Here is a 19835-nt window from a genome sequence, read left to right on the forward strand (position 1 = left end):
GACACCTATCAAGTTTCACGAGGAGTCAGGCATCGTCTCCTTTGGAGGCACTGATCTCCGCGTACCTCTGAAGTTTTCAAAGGATGAGAGGCCTCCGGTCGCGATGAGGTGGGGAACTAGGTCTTTCTCTGTGGTCTCCACAGGGGATTCAGACATCCTTTCGTCTTGGGAGATGCAAGACGAGCCTGCATTCAAGTCACTGCAGGGATATCCGGCTTTATTTCGCGTCAGGGCATCGCGGTGTCCATTCCACTTGAGGCCGCAAAACTCAGGGTCCCTCTCATACCTAGAGCTGAGAGAAGCCTCCTCTTGAGGTGCTTGTGGTAAAGTGGTATTCCTCTGGAGTCGAAGCCAGGGACTAACCTCTCATCTCGAGTTGATTTTTGGTCCACGGAGCTCTTTCCTGCTGCTACAGTGACCTCAGGATCCCTCTAGCCTTGAAACAGTGTTCTTGGGGGTTCTCTGGAGTGCCATCAAGGAAATCAAGGCTCCTTTCATGTTTGATGTGCAACACGGAATTGCTCTGCACGCAGTGCAGGGGAATCGGGCCTCATCTCGCGGCGAGGGGGAAGTCTCATGGTTTTTCTCGAGTTGCGGCGGGAACCTGGGGTATATTCTCGAGTTACGACGGGGGATGGCCCTTCCACCCACGTGTTTGTTCAGCGACGTCAGGACTCCTGCCTAGTAGCGAGGGACAACTCGGGATTCTCCTCGAGGCTTGGCAGGGCAATTGGGACGCCTCTCCAGCTGAGGCGGGAGACCAAGGGTCCCTTTCCACGTGCCACACGAATCCTGGGACTCCTATCAAGTTTCACGAGGAGTCAGGCATCGTCTCCTTTGGAGCCACTGATCTCCGCGTACCTCTGGAGTTTTCAAAATATGTGAGGCCTCCAGTCGCGATGAGGTGGGGAACTAGGTCTTTCTCTGTGGTCTCCACAGGGGATTCAGACATCCTTTCGTCTTGGGAGATGCAAGACGAGCCTGCATTCAAGTCACTGCAGGGATACCGGCATTATTTCGTGTCAGGGCATCGCGGTGTCCCATTCCACTTGAGGCCGCAAAACTCAGGGTCCCTCTCACATACCTAGAGCTGAGCGAAGGCCTCCTCTTGAGGTGCTTGTGGAAAGGTGGTATTCCTCTGGAGTCGAAGCCAGGGGACTAACCTCTCATCACGAGTTGATTTTTGGTCCACGGAGCTCTTTCGTGTTTCTAGAGTGACCTCAGGATCCCTCTAGCCTTGAAACAGTGTTCTTGGGGTTTCTCTGGAGTGCCATCAAGGAAATCAAGGCTCCTTTCATGTGTGATGTGCAACACGGAATTGCTCTGCACGCAGTGCAGGGGAATCGGGCCTCATCTCGCGGCGAGGTGGAAGTCTCATGGTTTTTTTCGAGTTGCGGCGGGAACCTGGGGTATATTTCTCGAGTTACGACGGGGATGGCCCTTCCACACACTTGTTTGTTCAGCGACGGCAGAACTCCTGCCTAGTTGCGAGGGAAAACTCGGGAATCTCCTCGAGGCTTGGCAGGCCAATTGGGATGCCTCTCCAGCTGAGGCGGGAGACAAGGATCCCTTTCCACGTGCCACAGGAATCCTGGGACTCCTATCAAGTTTCACGAGGAGTCAGGCATCGTCTCCTTTGGAGGTATTGATCTCTGCGTACCTCTGCAATTGCAAAGGATGTGAGGCCTCCGGTCGCGATGAGGTGGGGAACAAGGTCTTTCTCTGTGGTCTCCACAGGGGATTCAGACATCCTTTAGTCTTGGGAGATGCAAGACGAGCCTGCATTCAAGTCACTTCATGGATATCCGGCCTTATTTCCAGTCAGTGCATCGCGGTGTCCATTCCACTTGAGGGCCGCAAACTCAGGGTCCCTCTCACATACCTAGAGCTGAGAGAAGCCTCCTCTTGAGGTGGTTGTGGTAAGGTGGTATTCCTCTGGATTCGAAGCCAGGGACTAACCTCTCATCTCGAGTTGATTTTTGGTCCACGGAGCTCTTTCGTGTGGCTACAGTGACCTCAGGATCCCTCTAGCCTTGAAACAGTTTTCTTGGGGTTTCTCTGGAGTGCCATCAAGGAAATCAAGGCTCCTTTCATGTGTGATGTGCAACACGGAATTGCTGTGCACACAGTGTAGGGGAATCGGGCCTCATCTCGCGGCGAAGGGGAAGTGTCATGGTTTATCTCGAGTTGCGGCGGGACCCTGGGGTATATTCTCTAGTTACAACGGAGATAGCCCTTCCACCCACGTGTTTGTTCAGCGACGTCAGGACTCCTGCCTAGTTGCGAGGGACAACTCGGGATTCTCCTCGAGGCTTGGCAGGGCAATTGGGGACGCCTCTCCATCTGAGGCGGGAGACCAAGGGTCCCTTTCCACGTGCCACAGGAATCCTGGGACTCCTATCAAGTTTCACGAGGAGTCAGGCATCGTCTCCTTTGGAGGGTACTGATCTCTGCGTACCTCTGGAGTTTTCAAAGGATGTGAGGCCTCCGGTCGCGATGAGGTGGGGAACTAGGTCTTTCTCTGTGGTGTCCATAGGGCATTCAGATCTCCTTTCGTCTTGGGAGATGCAAGACGAGCCTGCATTCAAGTCACTGCAGGGATATCCAGCCCTTATTTCGAGGTCAGGGCATCGCGGGTGTCCATTCCACTTGAGGCCGCAAACTCAGGGTCCCTCTCACATAGCTAGAGGTGAGAGAAGCCTCCTCTTGAGGTGCTTGTGGTAAAGTGGTATTCCTCTGGAGTCGAAGCCAGGGACTAACCTCTCATCTCGAGTTGATTTTTGGTCCACGGAGCTCTTTTGCTACAATGACCTCAGGATCCCTCTAGCCTTGAAACAGTGTTCTTGGGGTTTCTCTGGAGTGCCATGAAGGAAATCAAGGCTCCTTTCATGTTTCATGTGCAACACGGAATTGCTCTGCACGAAGTGCAGGGGAATCGGGCCTCATCTCGCGGCGAGGGGGAAGTCTCATGGTTTTTCTCGAGTTGCGGCGGGAACCTGGGGTATATTCTCGAGTTACGACGGGGATGGCCCTTCCACAGACGTGTTTGTTCAGCGATGGTAGGACGCCTGCCTAGTTGCAGGGACAACTCGGGATTCTCCTCGAGGGTTGGCAGGGCAATTGGGACGCCTCTCCAGCTGAGGCGGGAGACCAAGGGTCCCTTTCCACGTGCCACAGGAATCCTGGGACTCCTATCAAGTTTCACGAGGAGTCAGGCATCGTCTCCTTTGGAGGCACTGATCTCCGCGTACCTCTGAAGTTTTCAAAGGATGAGAGGCCTCAGGTCGCGATGAGGTGGGGAACTAGGTCTTTCTCTGTGGTCTCCACAGGGGATTCAGACATCCTTTCGTCTTCGGAGATGCAAGACGAGCCTGCATTCAAGTCACTGCAGGGATATCCGGCTTTATTTCGCGTCAGGGCATCGCGGTGTCCATTCCACTTGAGGCCGCAAACTCAGGGTCCCTCTCATACCTAGAGCTGAGAGAAGCCTCCTCTTGAGGTGCTTGTGGTAAAGTGGTATTCCTCTGGAGTCGAAGCCAGGGACTAACCTCTCATCTCGAGTTGATTTTTGGTCCACGGAGCTCTTTCCTGCTGCTACAGTGACCTCAGGATCCCTCTAGCCTTGAAACAGTGTTCTTGGGGTTTCTCTGGAGTGCCATCAAGGAAATCAAGGCTCCTTTCATGTTTGATGTGCAACACGGAATTGCTCTGCACGCAGTGCAGGGGAATCGGGCCTCATCTCGCGGCGAGGGGGAAGTCTCATGGTTTTTCTCGAGTTGCGGCGGGAACCTGGGGTATATTCTCGAGTTACGACGGGGATGGCCCTTCCACCCACGTGTTTGTTCAGCGACGTCAGGACTCCTGCCTAGTAGCGAGGGACAACTCGGGATTCTCCTCGAGGCTTGGCAGGGCAATTGGGACGCCTCTCCAGCTGAGGCGGGAGACCAAGGGTCCCTTTCCAAGTGCCACACGAATCCTGGGACTCCTATCAAGTTTCACGAGAAGTCAGGCATCGTCTCCTTTGGAGGTACTGATCTCTGCGTACCTCTGGAGTTTTCAAAGGATGTGAGGCCTCCGGTCGCGATGAGGTGGGGAACTAGGTCTTTCTCTGTGGTGTCCATAGGGCATTCAGATATCCTTTCGTCTTGGGAGATGCAAGACGAGCCTGCATTCAAGTCACTGCAGGGATATCCGGCTTTATTTCGCGTCAGGGCATCGCGGTGTCCATTCCACTTGAGGCCGCAAACTCAGGGTCCCTCTCATACCTAGAGCTGAGAGAAGCCTCCTCTTGAGGTGCTTGTGGTAAAGTGGTATTCCTCTGGAGTCGAAGCCAGGGACTAACCTCTCATCTCGAGTTGATTTTTGGTCCACGGAGCTCTTTCCTGCTGCTACAGTGACCTCAGGATCCCTCTAGCCTTGAAACAGTGTTTTTGGGGTTTCTCTGGAGTGCCATCAAGGAAATCAAGGCTCCTTTCATGTTTGATGTGCAACACGGAATTGCTCTGCACGCAGTGCAGGGGAATCGGGCCTCATCTCGTGGCGAGGGGGAAGTCTCATGGTTTTTCTCGAGTTGCGGCGGGAACCTGGGGTATATTCTCGAGTTACGACGGGGATGGCCCTTCCACCCACGTGTTTGTTCAGCGACGTCAGGACTCCTGCCTAGTAGCGAGGGACAACTCGGGATTCTCCTCGAGGCTTGGCAGGGCAATTGGGACGCCTCTCCAGCTGAGGCGGGAGACCAAGGGTCCCTTTCCAAGTGCCACACGAATCCTGGGACTCCTATCAAGTTTCACGAGGAGTCAGGCATCGTCTCCTTTGGAGGCACTGATCTCCGCGTACCTCTGGAGTTTTCAAAATATGTGAGGCCTCCAGTCGCGATGAGGTGGGGAACTAGGTCTTTCTCTGTGGTCTCCACAGGGGATTCAGACATCCTTTCGTCTTGGGAGATGCAAGACGAGCCTGCATTCAAGTCACTGCAGGGATATCCGGCCTTATTTCGTGTCAGGGCATCGCGGTGTCCATTCCACTTGAGGCCGCAAACTCAGGGTCCCTCTCACATACCTAGAGCTGAGAGAAGCCTCCTCTTGAGGTGCTTGTGGTAAGGTGGTATTCCTCTGGAGTCGAAGCCAGGGACTAACCTCTCATCTCGAGTTGATTTTTGGTCCACGGAGCTCTTTCGTGTTGCTACAGTGACCTCAGGATCCCTCTAGCCTTGAAACAGTGTTCTTGGGGTTTCTCTGGAGTGACATGAAGGAAATCAAGGCTCCTTTCATATGTGATGTGCAACACAGAATTGCTCTACACGCAGTGCAGGGGAATCGGGCCTCATCTCGTGGCGAGAGGGAAGTCTCATGGTTTTTCTCGAGTTGCGGCGGGAACCTGGGGTATATTCTCGAGTTACGACGGGGATGGCCCTTCCACCCACGTGTTTGTTCAGCGACGTCAGGACTCCTGCCTAGTTGCGAGGGACAACTCGGGATTCTCCTCGAGGCTTGGCAGGGCAATTGGGACGCCTCTCCAGCTGAGGCGGGAGACCAAGGGTCCCTTTCCACGTGCCACAGGAATCCTGGGACTCCTATCAAGTTTCACGAGGAGTCAGGCATCGTCTCCTTTGGAGGCACTGATCTCTGTGTACCTCTGGAGTTTTCAAAGGATGTGAGGCCTCCGGTCGCCATGAGGTGGGGAACTAGGTCTTTCTGTGTGGTCTCCACAGGGGATTCAGACATCCTTTCGTCTTGGGAGATGCAAGACGAGCCTGCATTCAAGTCACTGCAGGGATATCCGGCCTTATTTCGAGTCAGGGCATCGCGGTGTCCATTCCACTTGAGGCCACAAACTCAGGGTCCCTCTCACATACCTAGAGCTGAGAGAAGCCTCCTCTTGAGCTGCTTGTGGTAAGGTTGTATTCCTCTGGAGTCGAAGCCAGGGACTAACCTCTCATCTCGAGTTGATTTTTCGTCCACGGAGCTCTTTCGTGTTGCTACAGTGACCTCAGGATCCCTCTAGCCTTGAAACAGTGTTCTTGGGGTTTCTCTGGAGTGCCATGAAGGAAATCAAGGCTCCTTTCATGTTTGATGTGCAACACTGAATTGCACTGCATGCAGTGCAGGGGAATCGGGCCTCAACTCACGGCGAGGTGGAAGTCTCATGGTTTTTCTCGAGTTGCGGCGGGAACCTGGGGTATATTCTCGAGTTTCGACGGGGATGGCCCTTCCACCCACGTGTTTGTTCAGCGACGTGAGGACTCCTGCCTAGTTGCGAGGGACAACTCGGGATTCTCCTCGAGGCTTGGCAGGGCAATTGGGACGCCTCTCCAGCTGAGGCGGGAGACCAAGGGTCCCTTTCCACGTGCCACAGGAATCCTGGGACTCCTATCAAGTTTCACGAGGAGTCACGCATCGTCTCCTTTGGAGGTACTGATCTCTGCGTACCTTTGGAATTTTCAAAGGATATGAGGCCTCCGGTCGCGATGAGGTGGGGAACTAGGTCTTTCTCTGTGGTCTCCACAGGGGATTCAGACATCCTTTCGTCTTGGGAGATGCAAGACGAGCCTGCATTCAAGTCACTGCATGGATATCCGGCCTTATTTCGAGTCAGGGCATTGCGGTGTCCATTCCACTTGAGGCCGCAAACTCAGGGTCCCTCTCACATACCTAGAGCTGAGAGAAGCCTCCTCTTCAGGTGCTTGTGTTAAGGTGTTATTCCTCTGGAGTCGAAGCCAGGGACTACCCTCTCATCTCGAGTTAATTTTTGGTCCACGGAGCTCTTTCGTGTTGCTACAGTGACCTCAGGATCCCTCTAGCCTTGAAACAGTGTTTTTGGGGTTTCTCTGGAGTGCCATCAAGGAAATCAAGGGTCCTTTCATGTGTGATGTGCAACCCGGAATTGCTCTGCACGCAGTGCAGGGGAATCGGGCCTCATTTTGCGGCGAGGGGGAAGTCTCATGGTTTTTCTCGAGTTGCAGCGGGAACCTGGGGTATATTCTCGAGTTACGACGGGGATGGCCCTTCCACCCACGTGTTTGTTCAGCGACGTCAGGATTCCTGCCTAGTTGCGAGGGACAACTCGGGATTCTCCTCGAGGCTTTGCAGGGCAATTGGAACGCCTCTCCAGCTGAGGCGGGAGACCAAGTGTCCCTTTCCACGTGCCACAGGAATCCTGGGACTCCTATCAAGTTTCACGAGGAGTCAGGCATCGTCTCCTTTGGAGGCACTGATCTCCGCGTACCTCTGGTGTTTTGAAAGGAAGTGAGGCCTCCGTTCGCCATGAGGCGAGGAGCTAGGTCTTTCTCTGTGGTCTCCACAGGGGATTCAGACATCCTTTCATCTTGGGAGATGCAAGACGAGCCTGCATTCAAGTCACTGCAGGGATATCCGGCCTTATTTCGCGTCAGGGCATCGCAGTGTCCATTCCACTTGAGGCCGCAAAATCAGGGTCCCTCTCACATAACAAGAGCTGAGAGAAGCCTCCTCTTGAGGTGCTTGTGGTAAGGTGGTATTCCTCTGGAGTCGAAGCCAGGGACTAAGCTCTCATCTCGAGTTGATTTTTGGTCCACGGAGCTCTTTCGTGTTGCTACAGTGACCTCAGGATCCCTCTGGCCTTGAAACAGTGTTCTTGGAGTTTCTCTGGAGTGCCATGAAGGAAATCAAGGCTCCTTTCATGTTTGATGTGTAACACTGAATTGCTCTGCATGCAGTGCAGGGGAATCGGGCCTCATCTCGCGGCGAGGGGGAAGTCTCATGGTTTTTCTCGAGTTGCGGCGGGAACCTGGGGTATATTCTCGAGTTACGACGGGGATGGCAATTCCACACACGTGTTTGTTCAGCGACGTCAGGACTCCTGCCTAGTTGCGAGGGACAACTCGGGATTCTCCTGGAGGCTCGGCAGGGCAATTGGAACGCCTCTCCAGGTGAGGCGGGAGACCAAGGTTCCCTTTCCACGTGCCACAGGAATCCTGGGACTCCTATCAAGTTTCACGAGGAGTCAGGCATCGTCTCCTTTGGAGGCACTGATCTCCGCGTACCTCTGGAGTCTTCAAAGGATGTGAGGCCTCCGGTCGCGATGAGGTGGGGAACAAGGTCTTTCTCTGTGGTCTCCACAGGGGATTCAGACATCCTTTAGTCTTGGGAGATGCAAGACGAGCCTGCATTCAAGTCACTGCATGGATATCCGGCCTTATTTCGAGTCAGGGCATCGCGGTGTCCATTCCACTTGAGGCCGCAAACTCAGGGTCCCTCTCACATACCTAGAGCTGAGAGAAGCCTCCTCTTGAGGTGCTTGTGGTAAGGTGGTATTCCTCTGGAGTCGAAGCCAGGGACTAACCTCTCATCTCGAGTTGATTTTTGGTCCACGGAGCTCTTTCGTGTGGCTACAGTGACCTCAGGATCCCTCTAGCCTTGAAACATTGTTCTTGGGGTTTCTCTGGAGTGCCATCAAGGAAATCAAGGCTCCTTTCATGTGTGATGTGCAACACGGAATTGCTGTGCACACAGTGTAGGGGAATCGGGCCTCATCTCGCGGCGAAGGGGAAGTGTCATGGTTTATCTCGAGTTGCGGCGGGACCCTGGGGTATATTCTCTAGTTACAACGGAGATAGCCCTTCCACCCACGTGTTTGTTCAGCGACGTCAGGACTCCTGCCTAGTTGCGAGGGACAACTCGGGATTCTCCTCGAGGCTTGGCAGGGCAATTGGGACGCCTCTCCAGCTGAGGCGGGAGACCAAGGGTCCCTTTCCACGTGCCACAGGAATCCTGGGACTCCTATCAAGTTTCACGAGGAGTCAGGCATCGTCTCCTTTGGAGGTACTGATCTCTGCGTACCTCTGGAGTTTTCAAAGGATGTGAGGCCTCCGGTCGCGATGAGGTGGGGAACTAGGTCTTTCTCTGTGGTGTCCATAGGGCATTCAGATATCCTTTCGTCTTGGGAGATGCAAGACGAGCCTGCATTCAAGTCACTGCAGGAATATCCAGCCTTATTTCGAGTCAGGGCATCGCGGTGTCCATTCCACTTGAGGCCGCAAACTCAGGGTCCCTCTCACATAGCTAGAGGTGAGAGAAGCCTCCTCTTGAGGTGCTTGTGGTAAGGTGTTATTCTTCTGAAGTCGAAGACAGGGACTATCCTCTCATCTCGAGTTGATTTTTGGTCCATGGAGCTCTTTCGTGTTGCTAGAGTGACCTCAGGATCCCTCTAGCCTTGAAACAGTGTTCTTGGCGTTTCTCTGGAGTGCCATCAAGGAAATTAAGGCTCCTTTCATGTGTGATGTGCAACACGCAATTGCTCTGCTAGCAGTGCAGGGGAATCGGGCCTCATTTTGCGGCGAGGGGGAAGTCTCATGGTTTTTCTCGAGTTGCGGCGGGAACCTGGGGTATATTCTCGAGTTACGACGGGGATTGCCCTTCCACCCACGTGTTTGTTCAGCGACGTCAGGACTCCTGCCTAGTTGCGAGGGAGAACTCGGAATTCTCCTGGAGGCTTGGCAGGGCAATTGGGACGGCTCTCCAGCTGAGGCGGGAGACCAAGAGTCCCTTTCAACGTGCCACAGGAATCCTGGGACTCCTAAGAAGTTTCACGACGAGTCAGGCATTGTCTCCTTTGGAGGCACTGATCTCCGGGTAGCTCTGGAGTTTTCAAAGGATGTGAGGCCTCCGGTCGCGATGAGGTGGGGAACTAGGTCTTTCTCTGTGGTCTCCACAGGGGATTCAGACATCCTTTCATCTTGGGAGATGCAAGACGAGCCTGCATTCAAGTCACTGCAGGGATATCTGGCCTTATTTCGAGTCAGGGCATCGCGGTGTCCATTCCACTTGAGGCCGCAAACTCAGGGTCCCTCTCACATACCTAGAGCTGAGCGAAGCCTCCTCTTGAGGTGCTTGTGGAAAGGTGGTATTCCTCTGGAGTCGAAGCCAGGGACTAATCTCTCATCACGAGTTGATTTTTGGTCCACGGAGCTCTTTCGTGTTGCTACAGTGACCTCAGGATCCCTCTAGCCTTGAAACAGTGTTCTTGGGGTTTCTCTGGAGTGCCATCAAGGAAATCAAGGCTCCTTTCATGTGTGATGTGCAACACGGAATTGCTCTGCACGCAGTGCAGGGGAATCGGGCCTCATCTCGCGGCGAGGTGGAAGTCTCATGGTTTTTTTCGAGTTGCGGCGGGAACCTGGGGTATATTCTCGAGTTACGACTGGGATGGCCCTTCCACACACTTGTTTGTTCAGCGACGGCAGAACTCCTGCCTAGTTGCGAGGGAAAACTCGGGAATCTCCTCGAGGCTTGGCAGGCCAATTGGGAAACCTCTCCAGCTGAGGCGGGAGACCAAGGATCCCTTTCCACGTGCCGCAGGAATCCTGGGACTCCTATCAAGTTTCACGAGGAGTCAGGCATCGTCTCCTTTGGAGGCACTGATCTCCGCGTACCTCTGGAATTTTCAAAGGATGTGAGGCCTCCGTTCGCGATGAAGTGGGGAACTAGGTCTTTCTCTGTGGTCTCCACAGGGGATTCAGACATCCTTTCGTCTTGGGAGATGCAAGAACGAGCCTGCATTCAAGTCACTGCATGGATATGCGACCTTATTTCGAGTCAGGGCATCGCGGTGTCCATTCCACTTGAGGCCGCAAACTCAGGGTCCCTCTCACATACCTAGAGCTGAGAGAAGCCTCCTCTTGAGGTGGTTGTGGTAAGGTGGTAATCGTCTGGAGTCGAAGCCAGGGACTAACCTCTCATCTCGAGTTGATTTTTGGTCCACGGAGCTCTTTCGTGTGGCTACAGTGACCTCAGGATCCCTCTAGCCTTGAAACAGTGTTCTTGGGGTTTCTCTGGAGTGCCATCAAGGAAATCAAGGCTCCTTTCATGTGTGATGTGCAACACGGAATTGCTCTGCACGCAGTGCAGGGTATCGGGACTCATTTTGCGGCGAGGGGAAAGTCTCATGGTTTTTCTCGAGTTGCGATGGGAACCTGGGGTTTATTCTCGAGTTACGACGGGGATGGCCCTTCCACACACGTGTTTGTTCAGCGACGTAAGGACTCCTGCTTAGTTGCGAGGGACAACTCGGGATTCTCCTCGAGGCTTAGAAGGGCAATTGGGACGCCTCTCCAGCTGAGGCGGGAGACCAAGGGTCCCTTTCCACGTGCCACAGGAATCCTGGGACTCCTATCAAGTTTCACGAGGAGTCAGGCATCGTCTCCTTTGGAGGCACTGATCTCCGCATACCTCGGGAATTTTCAAAGGATGTGAGGCCTCCGGTCGCGGTGAGGTGGAGAACTCGGTGTTTCTCTGTGGTCTCCACAGGGGATTCAGACATCCTTTCGTCTTGGGAGATGCAAGACGAGCTTGCATTCAAGTCACTGCAGGGATATCCGGCCTTATTTCGAGTCAGGGCATCGCGGTGTCCATTCCACTTGAGGCCGCAAACTCAGGGTCCCTCTCACATATCTAGAGCTGAGAGAAGCCTCCTCTTGAGGTGCTTGTGGTAAGGTGGTATTCCTCTGGAGTCGAAGCCAGGGACTAACCTCTCATCTCGAGTTGATTTTTGGTCCACGGAGCTCTTTTGTGTTGCTACAGTGACGTCAGGAACCCTCTAGCCTTGAAACAGTGTTCTTGGGGTTTCTCTGGAGTGCCATCAAGGAAATCAAGGCTCCTTTCATGTGTGATGTGCAACACGGAATTGCTCTGCTAGCAGTGCAGGGGAATCGGGCCTCATTTTGCCGCGAGGGGGAAGTCTCATGGTTTTTCTCGAGTTGCGGCGGGAACCTGGGGTATATTCTCGAGTTACGCCGGGGATGGCCCTTCCACCCACGTGTTTGTTCAGCGACGTCAGGACTCCTGCCTAGTTGCGAGGGAGAACTCGGAATTCTCCTGGAGGCTTGGCAGGGCAATTGGGACGCCTCTCCAGCTGAGGCGGGGGACCAAGGGTCCCTTTCCACGTGCCACAGGAATCCTGGGACTCCTATCAAGTTTCACGAGGAGTCAGGCATCGTCTCCTTTGGAGGCACTGATCTCCGCATACCTCGGGAGTTTTCAAAGGATGTGAGGTCTCCGGTCGCGGTGAGGTGGAGAACTCGGTCTTTCTCTGTGGTCTCCACAGGGGATTCAGACATCCTTTCGTCTTGGGAGATGCAAGACGAGCCTGCATTCAAGTCACTGCAGGGATATCCGGCCTTATTTCGAGTCAGGGCATCGCGGTGTCCATTCCACTTGAGGCCGCAAACTCAGGGTCCCTCTCACATATCTAGAGCTGAGAGAAGCCTCCTCTTGAGGTGCTTGTGGTAAGGTGGTATTCCTCTGGAGTCGAAGCCAGGGACTAACCTCTCATCTCGAGTTGATTTTTGGTCCACGGAGATCTTTTGTGTTGCTACAGTGACGTCAGGAACCCTCTAGCCTTGAAACAGGGTTCTTGGGGTTTCTCTGGAGTGCCATCAAGGAAATCAAGGCTCCTTTCATGTGTGATATGCAACACGGAATTGCTCTGCACGCAGTGCACAGGAATCGGGCCTCATCTCGGGAGAGGGGGAAGTCTCATGGTTTTTCTCGAGTTGCTCCGGGAACCTGGGGTATATTCTCGAGTTACGACGGGGATGGCCCTTCAAACCACGTGTTTGTTCAGCGACGTCAGGACTCCTGCCTAGTTGCGAGGGACAATTCGGGATTCTCCTCGAGGCTTGGCAGGGCAATTGGGACGCCTCTCCAGCTGAGGCGGGAGACCAAGGGTCCCTTTCCACGTGCCACAGGAATCCTGTGACTCCTATCAAGTTTCACGAGGAGTCCGGCATCGTCTCCTTTGGAGGCACGGATCTCCGCGTACCTCTGGAGTTTTCAAGGGATGTAAGGCCTCCGGTCGCGATGAGGTGGGGAACTACGTCTTTCTCTGTGGTATCCACAGGGGATTCAGACATCCTTTCATCTTGGGAGATGCAAGACGAGCCTGCATTCAGTCACTGCAGGGATATCCGGCCTTATTTCTCTTCAGGGCATCACAGTGTCCATTCCACTTGAGACCGCAAAATCAGGGTCCCTCTCACATACCTAGAGCTGAGAGAAGCCTCCTCTTGAGGTACTTGTGGTAAGGTGTTAGTCCTCTGGAGTCGAAGCCAGGGACTAACCTCTCATCTCGAGTTGATTTTTAGTCCACGGAGCTCTTTCGTGTTGCTACAGTGACCTCAGGATCCCTCTAGGCTTGAAACAGTGTTCTTGGGGTTTCTCTGGAGTGCCATCAAGGAAATCAAGCCTCCTTTCATGTGTGATGTGCAACACGGAATTGCTCTGCACGCAGTGCAGGGGAACCGGGCCTCATCTCGCGGCGAGGGGGAAGGCTCATGGTTTTTCTCGAGTTGCGGCGGCAACCTGGGGTATATTCTCGAGTTACGACGGGGATGGCCCTTCAAACCACGTGTTTGTTCAGCCACGTCAGGACTCCTGCCTAGTTGTGAGGGACAACTCGAGATTCTCCTCGAGGCTTGGCAGGGCAATTGGAACGCCTCTCCAGCTGAGGCGGGAGACCAAGGGTCCCTTTCCACGTGCCACCGGAATCCTGGGACTCCTATCAAGTTTCACGAGGAGTCAGGCATTCTCTCCTTTGGAGGCACTGATCTCCGCGTACCTCTGGAGTTTTCAAAGGATGTGAGGCCTCCGGTCGCAATGAGGTGGGGAACTAGGTCTTTCTCTGTGGTCTGCATAGGGGATTCAGACATCCTTTAGTCTTGGGAGATGCAAGACGAGCCTGCATTCAAGTCACTGCAGGGATATCCGGCTTTATTTCGAGTCAGGGCATCGCGGTGTCCATTCCACTTGAGGCCGCAAACTCAGGGTCCCTCTCACATACCGAGAGCTGAGAGAAGCCTCCTTTTGAGGTGCTTGTGGTAAGGTGGTATTCCTCTGGAGTCGAAGCCAGGGACTAAACTCTCATCTCGAGTTGATTTTTGCTCCACAAAGCTCTTTCATGTTGCTACAGTTACCTCAGGTTCCCTCTAGCCTTGAAACAGTGTTCTTGGGCTTTCTCTGGAGTGCCATAAAGGAAATCAAGGCTCCTTTCATGTGTGATGTGCAAGACGGAATTGCTCTGCCCGCAGTGCAGGCTATCGGGCCTCATTTTGTGGCGAGGGGGAAGTCTCATGGTTTTTCTCGAGTTGCGGTGGGAACCTGGGGTATATTCTCGAGTTAAAACGGGGATGGCCCTTCCACACAGGTGTTTGTTCAGCGATGTCAGGACTCCTGCCCTGTTGCGAGGGACAACTCGTGATTCTCCTCGAGGCTTGGCAGGGCAATTGGGATGCCTCTCCAGCTGAGGCGGGAGACCAAGTATCACTTTCCAAGTACCACAGGAATCCTGGGACTCCTATCAAGTTTCACGAGGAGTCAGGCATCGCCCCCTTTGGAGACACTGATCTCCGCGTACCTCTGGAGTTTTCAAAGATTTTAAGACCTACGGTCGCGATGAGGTGGGGAACTAGGTCTTTCTCTGTGGTCTCCACAAGGGATTCAAACATCCTTTCATCTTGGAAGATGCAAGACGAGGCGGCATTCAAGTCACTTCAGAGATATCTGGCCTTATTTTGAGTCAGGGAATCGCGGTGTCCATTCCACTTGAGGCCGCAAACTCAGGGTCCCTCTCCCATTCTTAGAGCTGAGAGAAGCCTCCTCTTGAGGTGCTTGTGGTAAGGTGATATTCCTGTGGAGTCGAAGCCAGGGACTAACCTCTCATCTCGAGTTGATTTTTGGTCCACGGAGCTCTTTCGTGTTGCTACAGTGACCTCAGGAACCCTCTAGCCTTGAAACAGTGTTCTTGGGGTTTCTCTGGAGTGCCATCAAGGAAATCAAGGCTCCTTTCATGTATGATGTGCAACACGGAATTGCTCTGCACGTAGTGCAGGGGAAGCGGGCCTCATCTCGCGGCGAGGGGGAAGTCTCATGGTTTTTCTCGAGTTGCGGCAGGAACCTGGGGTATATTCTCGAGTTACGACGAGGATGGGTTTCCACCCACGTGTTTGTTCAGCGACGTCAGGACTCCTGCCTAGTTGCGAGGGACAACTCGGGATTCTCCTCGAGGCTTGGCAGGGCAATTGGGCCGCCTCTCCAGCTGAGGCGGGAGACCAAGGGTCCCTTTCCACGTGCCACAGGAATCCTGGGACTCCTATCAAGTTTCACGAGAAGTCAGGCATCGTCTCCTTTGGAGGCACTGATCTCCGCGTCCCTCTGGAGTTTTCAAAGGATGTGAGGCCTCCGGTCGCGATGAGGTGGGTAACTAGGTGTTTCTCTGTGGTCTCCACAGGGGATTCAGACATCCTTTCGTCTTGGGAGATGCAAGACGAGCCTGCATTCAAGTCACTGCAGGGATATCCGGCCTTATTTCACGTCAGGGCATCGCGGTGCGCATTCCACTGGAGGCCCCAAACTCAGGGTCCCTCGCACATACCTAGAGCTGAGAGAAGCCTCCTCTTGAGGTACTTGTGGTAAGGTGGTATTCCTCTGGAGTCGAAACCAGGGACTAACCTCTCATCTCGAGTTGATTTTTAGTCCACGGAGCTCTTTCGTGTTGCTACAGTGACCTCAGGATCCCTCTAGGCTTGAAATAGTGTTCTTGGGGTTTCTCTGGAGTGCCATCAAGGAAATCAAGGCTCCTTTCATGTGTGATGTGCAACACGGAATTGCTCTGCACGCAGTGCAGGGGAATCGGGCCTCATCTCGCGGCGAGGGGAAGTCTCATGGTTTTTCTCGAGTTGCTCCGGGAACCTGGGGTATATTCTCGAGTTACGACGGGGATGGCCCTTCAAACCACGTGTTTGTTCAGCGACGTCAGGACTCCTGCCTAGTTGCGAGGGACAACTCGGGGTTCTCCTCGAGGCTTGGCAGGGCAATTGGGATGCCTCTCCAGCTGAGGCGGAGACCAAGGGTCCCTTTCCACGTGCCACAGGAATCCTGGGACTCCTATCAAGTTTCACGAGGAGTCAGGCATCGTCTCCTTTGGAGGCAGTGATCTCCGCGTACCTCTGGAGTTTTCAAAGGATGTGAGTACTCCGGTCGCGATGAGGTGGGGAACTAGGTCTTTCTCTGTGGTCTACACAGGGGATTCAAACATCCTTTCATCTTGGGAGATGCAAGACGAGCCGGCATTCTAGTTACTTCATAGATATCTGGCCTTATTTCGAGTCTGGGCATCGCGGTGTCCATTCCACATGAGGCCGCTAACTCAGGGTCCCTCTCACATATTAAGAGCTGAGAGAAGCCTCCTCTTGAGGTGCTTGTGGTAAGGTGGTATTCCTCTGGAGTCAAAGCCAGGGACTAACCTCTCATCTCGAGTTGATTTTTGGTCCACGGAGATCTTTCGTGTTGCTACAGTGACCTCAGGATCCCTCTAGCCTTGAAACAGTGTTCTTGGGGTTTCTCTGGAGTGCCATCAAGGAAATCAAGGCTCCTTTCATGTGTGATGTGCAACACGGAATTGCTCTGCACGCAGTGCAGGGGAATCGGGCCTCATCTCGCGGCGAGCGGGAAGTCTCATGGTTTTTCTCGAGTTGCGGCGGGAACCTGGGGTATATTCTCGAGTTATGACGGGGATGGCCCTTCCACACACGTGTTTGTTTAGCCAGGTCAGGACTCCTGCCTAGTTGCGAGGGACAACTCGGGATTCTCCTCGAGGCTTGGCAGGGCAATTGGAACGTTTCTGCAGCTGAGGCGGGAGACCAAGGGTCCCTTTCCACGTGCCACAGGAATCCTGGGACTCCTATCAAGTTTCACGAGGAGTCAGGCATCGACTCCTTTGGAGGCACTGATCTCCGCGTACCTCTGGAGTTTTCAAAGGATGTGAGGCCTCCGGTCGCCATGAGGTGGGGAAATAGGTCTTTCTCTGTGGTCTCCACAGGGGATTCAGACACCCTTTCATCTTGTGAGATGCAAGACGAGCCTGCCTTCAAGTCACTGCAAGGATATCCGGCCTTATTTCGCGGCAGGGCATTTCAGTGTCCATTCCACTTGAGGCCGCAAACTCAGGGTCCCTCTCACATACCTAGAGCTGAGAGAAGCCTCCTCTTGAGGTGCTTGTGGTAAGGTGGTATTCCTCTGGAGTCGAAGCCAGGGACTAACCCCTCGTCTCGAGTTGATTTTTGGTCCACGGAGCTCTTTCGTGTTGCTACAGTGACCTCAGGATGCCTCTAGCCTGGAAACAGTGTTCTTGGGGTTTCTCTGGAGTGCCATCAAGGAAATCAAGGCTCCTTTCATGTGTGATGTGCAACACGGAATTGCTCTGCACGCAGTGCAGGGGAATCGGGCCTCATCTCGCGGCGAGGGGGAAGTCTCATGGTTTTTTTCGAGTTGCGGCGGAACCTGGGGTATATTCTCGAGTTACGACGGGGATGGCCCTTCCACCCACGTGTTTGTTCAGCGACGTCAGGACTCCTGCATAGTTGCTAGGGACAACTCGGGATTCTCCTCGAGGCTTGGCAGGGCAATTGGGACGCCTCTCCAGCTGAGGTGGGAGACCAAGGGACCCTTTCCACGTGCCACAGGAATCCTGGGACTCCTATCAAGTTTCACCAGGAGTCAGGCATCGTCTCCTTTGGAGGCACTGATCTTCGCGTACCTTTGGAGTTTTCAAAGGATGTGAGGCCTCCTTTCGCGATGAGGTGGGGAACTAGGTCTTTTTCTGTGGTCTCCACAGGGGATTCAGACATCCTTTCGTCTTGGCAGATATAAGACGAGCCTGCATTCAAGTCACTGCAGGGATATCCGGCCTTATTTCGAGTCAGGGCATCGCGGTGTCCATTCCACTTGAGGCCGCAAACTCAGGGTCCCTCTCACATACCGAGAGCTGAGAGAAGCCTCCTCTTGAGGTGCTTGTGGTAAGGTGGTATTCCTCTGGATTCGAAGCCAGGGACTAACCTCTCATCTCGAGTTGACGTTTGGGCCACGGAGCTCTTTCGTGTGGCTACAGTGACCTCAGGATCCCTCTAGCCTTGAAACAGTGTTCTTGGGGTTTCTCTGGAGTGCCATCAAGGAAATCTAGGCTCCTTTCATGTGTGATGTGCAACACGGAATTGCTCTGCACGCAGTGCAGGGGAATTGGGCCTCATCTCGCGGCGAGGGGGAAGTCTCATGGTTTTTCTCGAGTTGCGGCGGGAACCTGGGGTATATTCTCGAGTTACGACGGGGATGGCCCTTCCACAGACGTGTTTGTTTAGCGATGGCAGGACGCCTGCCTAGTTGCGAGGGACAACTCGGGATTCTCCTCGAGGCTTGGCGGGGCAATTGGGACGCCTCTCCAGCTGAGGCGGGAGACCAAGGGTCCCTTTCCACGTGCCACAGGAATCCCGGGACTCCTATCAAGTTTCACGAGGAGTCAGGCATCGTCTCCTTTGGAGGCACTGATCTCCGCGTACCTCTGGAGTTTTCAAAGGATGTGAGGCCTCCGGTCACGATGAGGTGGGGAACTAGGTCTTTCTCTGTGGTCTCCACAGGGGATTCAGACATCCTTTCATCTTAGGAGATGCAAGACGAGCCTGCATTCAAGTCACTGCAGGGATATCCGGCCTTATTTCGCGTCAGGGCATCACAGTGTCCATTCCACTTGAGGCCGCAAATTCAGGGTCCCTCTCACATACCTAGAGCTGAGAGAAGCCTCCTCTTGAGGTGCTTGTGATAAGGTGGTATTCCTCTGGAGTCGAAGCCAGGGACTAACCTCTCATCTCGAGTTGATTTCTGGTCCAGGGAGCTCTTTCTTGATGCTACAGTGACCTCAGGATTCCTCTAGCCTGGAAACAGTGTTCTTGGGGTTTCTCTGGAGTGCCATCAAGGAAATCAAGGCTCCTTTCATGTGTGATGTGCAACACGGAAATGCTCTGCATGCAGTGCAGGGGAATCGGGCTTCATCTCGCGGCGAGAGGGAAGTCTCATGGTTTTTCTCGAGTTGCGGCGGGAACCTGGGGTATATTCTCGAGTTACGACAGGGATGGCCCTTCCACCCACGTGTTTGTTCAGCGACGTCAGGACTCCTGCCTAGTTGCGAGGGACAACTCGGGATTCTCCTCGAGGCTTTGGAGGGCAATTGGGACGCCTCTCCAGCTGAGGCGGGAGACCAAGGATTCCTTTCCACGTGCCACAGGAATCCTGGGACTCCTATCAAGTTTGACGAGGAGTCAGGCATCGTCTCCTTTGGAGGCACTGATCTCCGCGTACCTCTGGTATTTTCAAAGGATGTGAGGCCTCAGGTCGCGATGAGGTGGGGAACTAGATCTTTCTGTGAGGTCTCCACAGGGGATTCAGACATCCTTTCGTCTTGGGAAATGCATGACGAGCCTGCATTCAAGTCACTGCAGGGATATCCGGCCTTATTTCGAGTCAGGGCATCGCGGTGTCCATTCCACATGAGGCCGCAAAATCAGGGTCCCTCTCACATACCTAGAGCTGAGAGAAGCCTCCTCTTGAGGTGCTTGTGGTAAGGTGGTATTCCTCTGGAGTCGAAGCCTGGGACTAACCTCTCATCTCGAATTGATTTTTGGGCCACGGAGCTCTTTCGTGTGGCTACAGTGACCTCAGGATCCCTCTAGCCTTGGAACAGTGTTCTTGGGGTTTCTCTGCAGTGCCCTCAGGGACATCAAGGCTCCTTTCATGTGTGATGTGCAACACGGAATTGCTCTGCACGCAATGTAGGGGAATCGGGTCTCATCTCGCCGCGAGGGGGAAGTCTCATGGTTTTTCTCGAGTTGCGGCGGGAACCTGGGGTATATTCTCGAGTTACGACGGGGATGGCCCTTCCACCCACGTGTTTGTTCAGCGACGTCAGGACTCCTGCCTAGTTGCGAGGGACAACTCGGGATTCTCCTCGAGGTTTGGCAGGGCAATTGGGACGCC

The sequence above is a fragment of the Cervus elaphus genome, chromosome 27 (genome assembly GCF_910594005.1).
Source record: "Cervus elaphus chromosome 27, mCerEla1.1, whole genome shotgun sequence".
NCBI classification, from domain to species: Eukaryota; Metazoa; Chordata; class Mammalia; order Artiodactyla; family Cervidae; genus Cervus; species Cervus elaphus.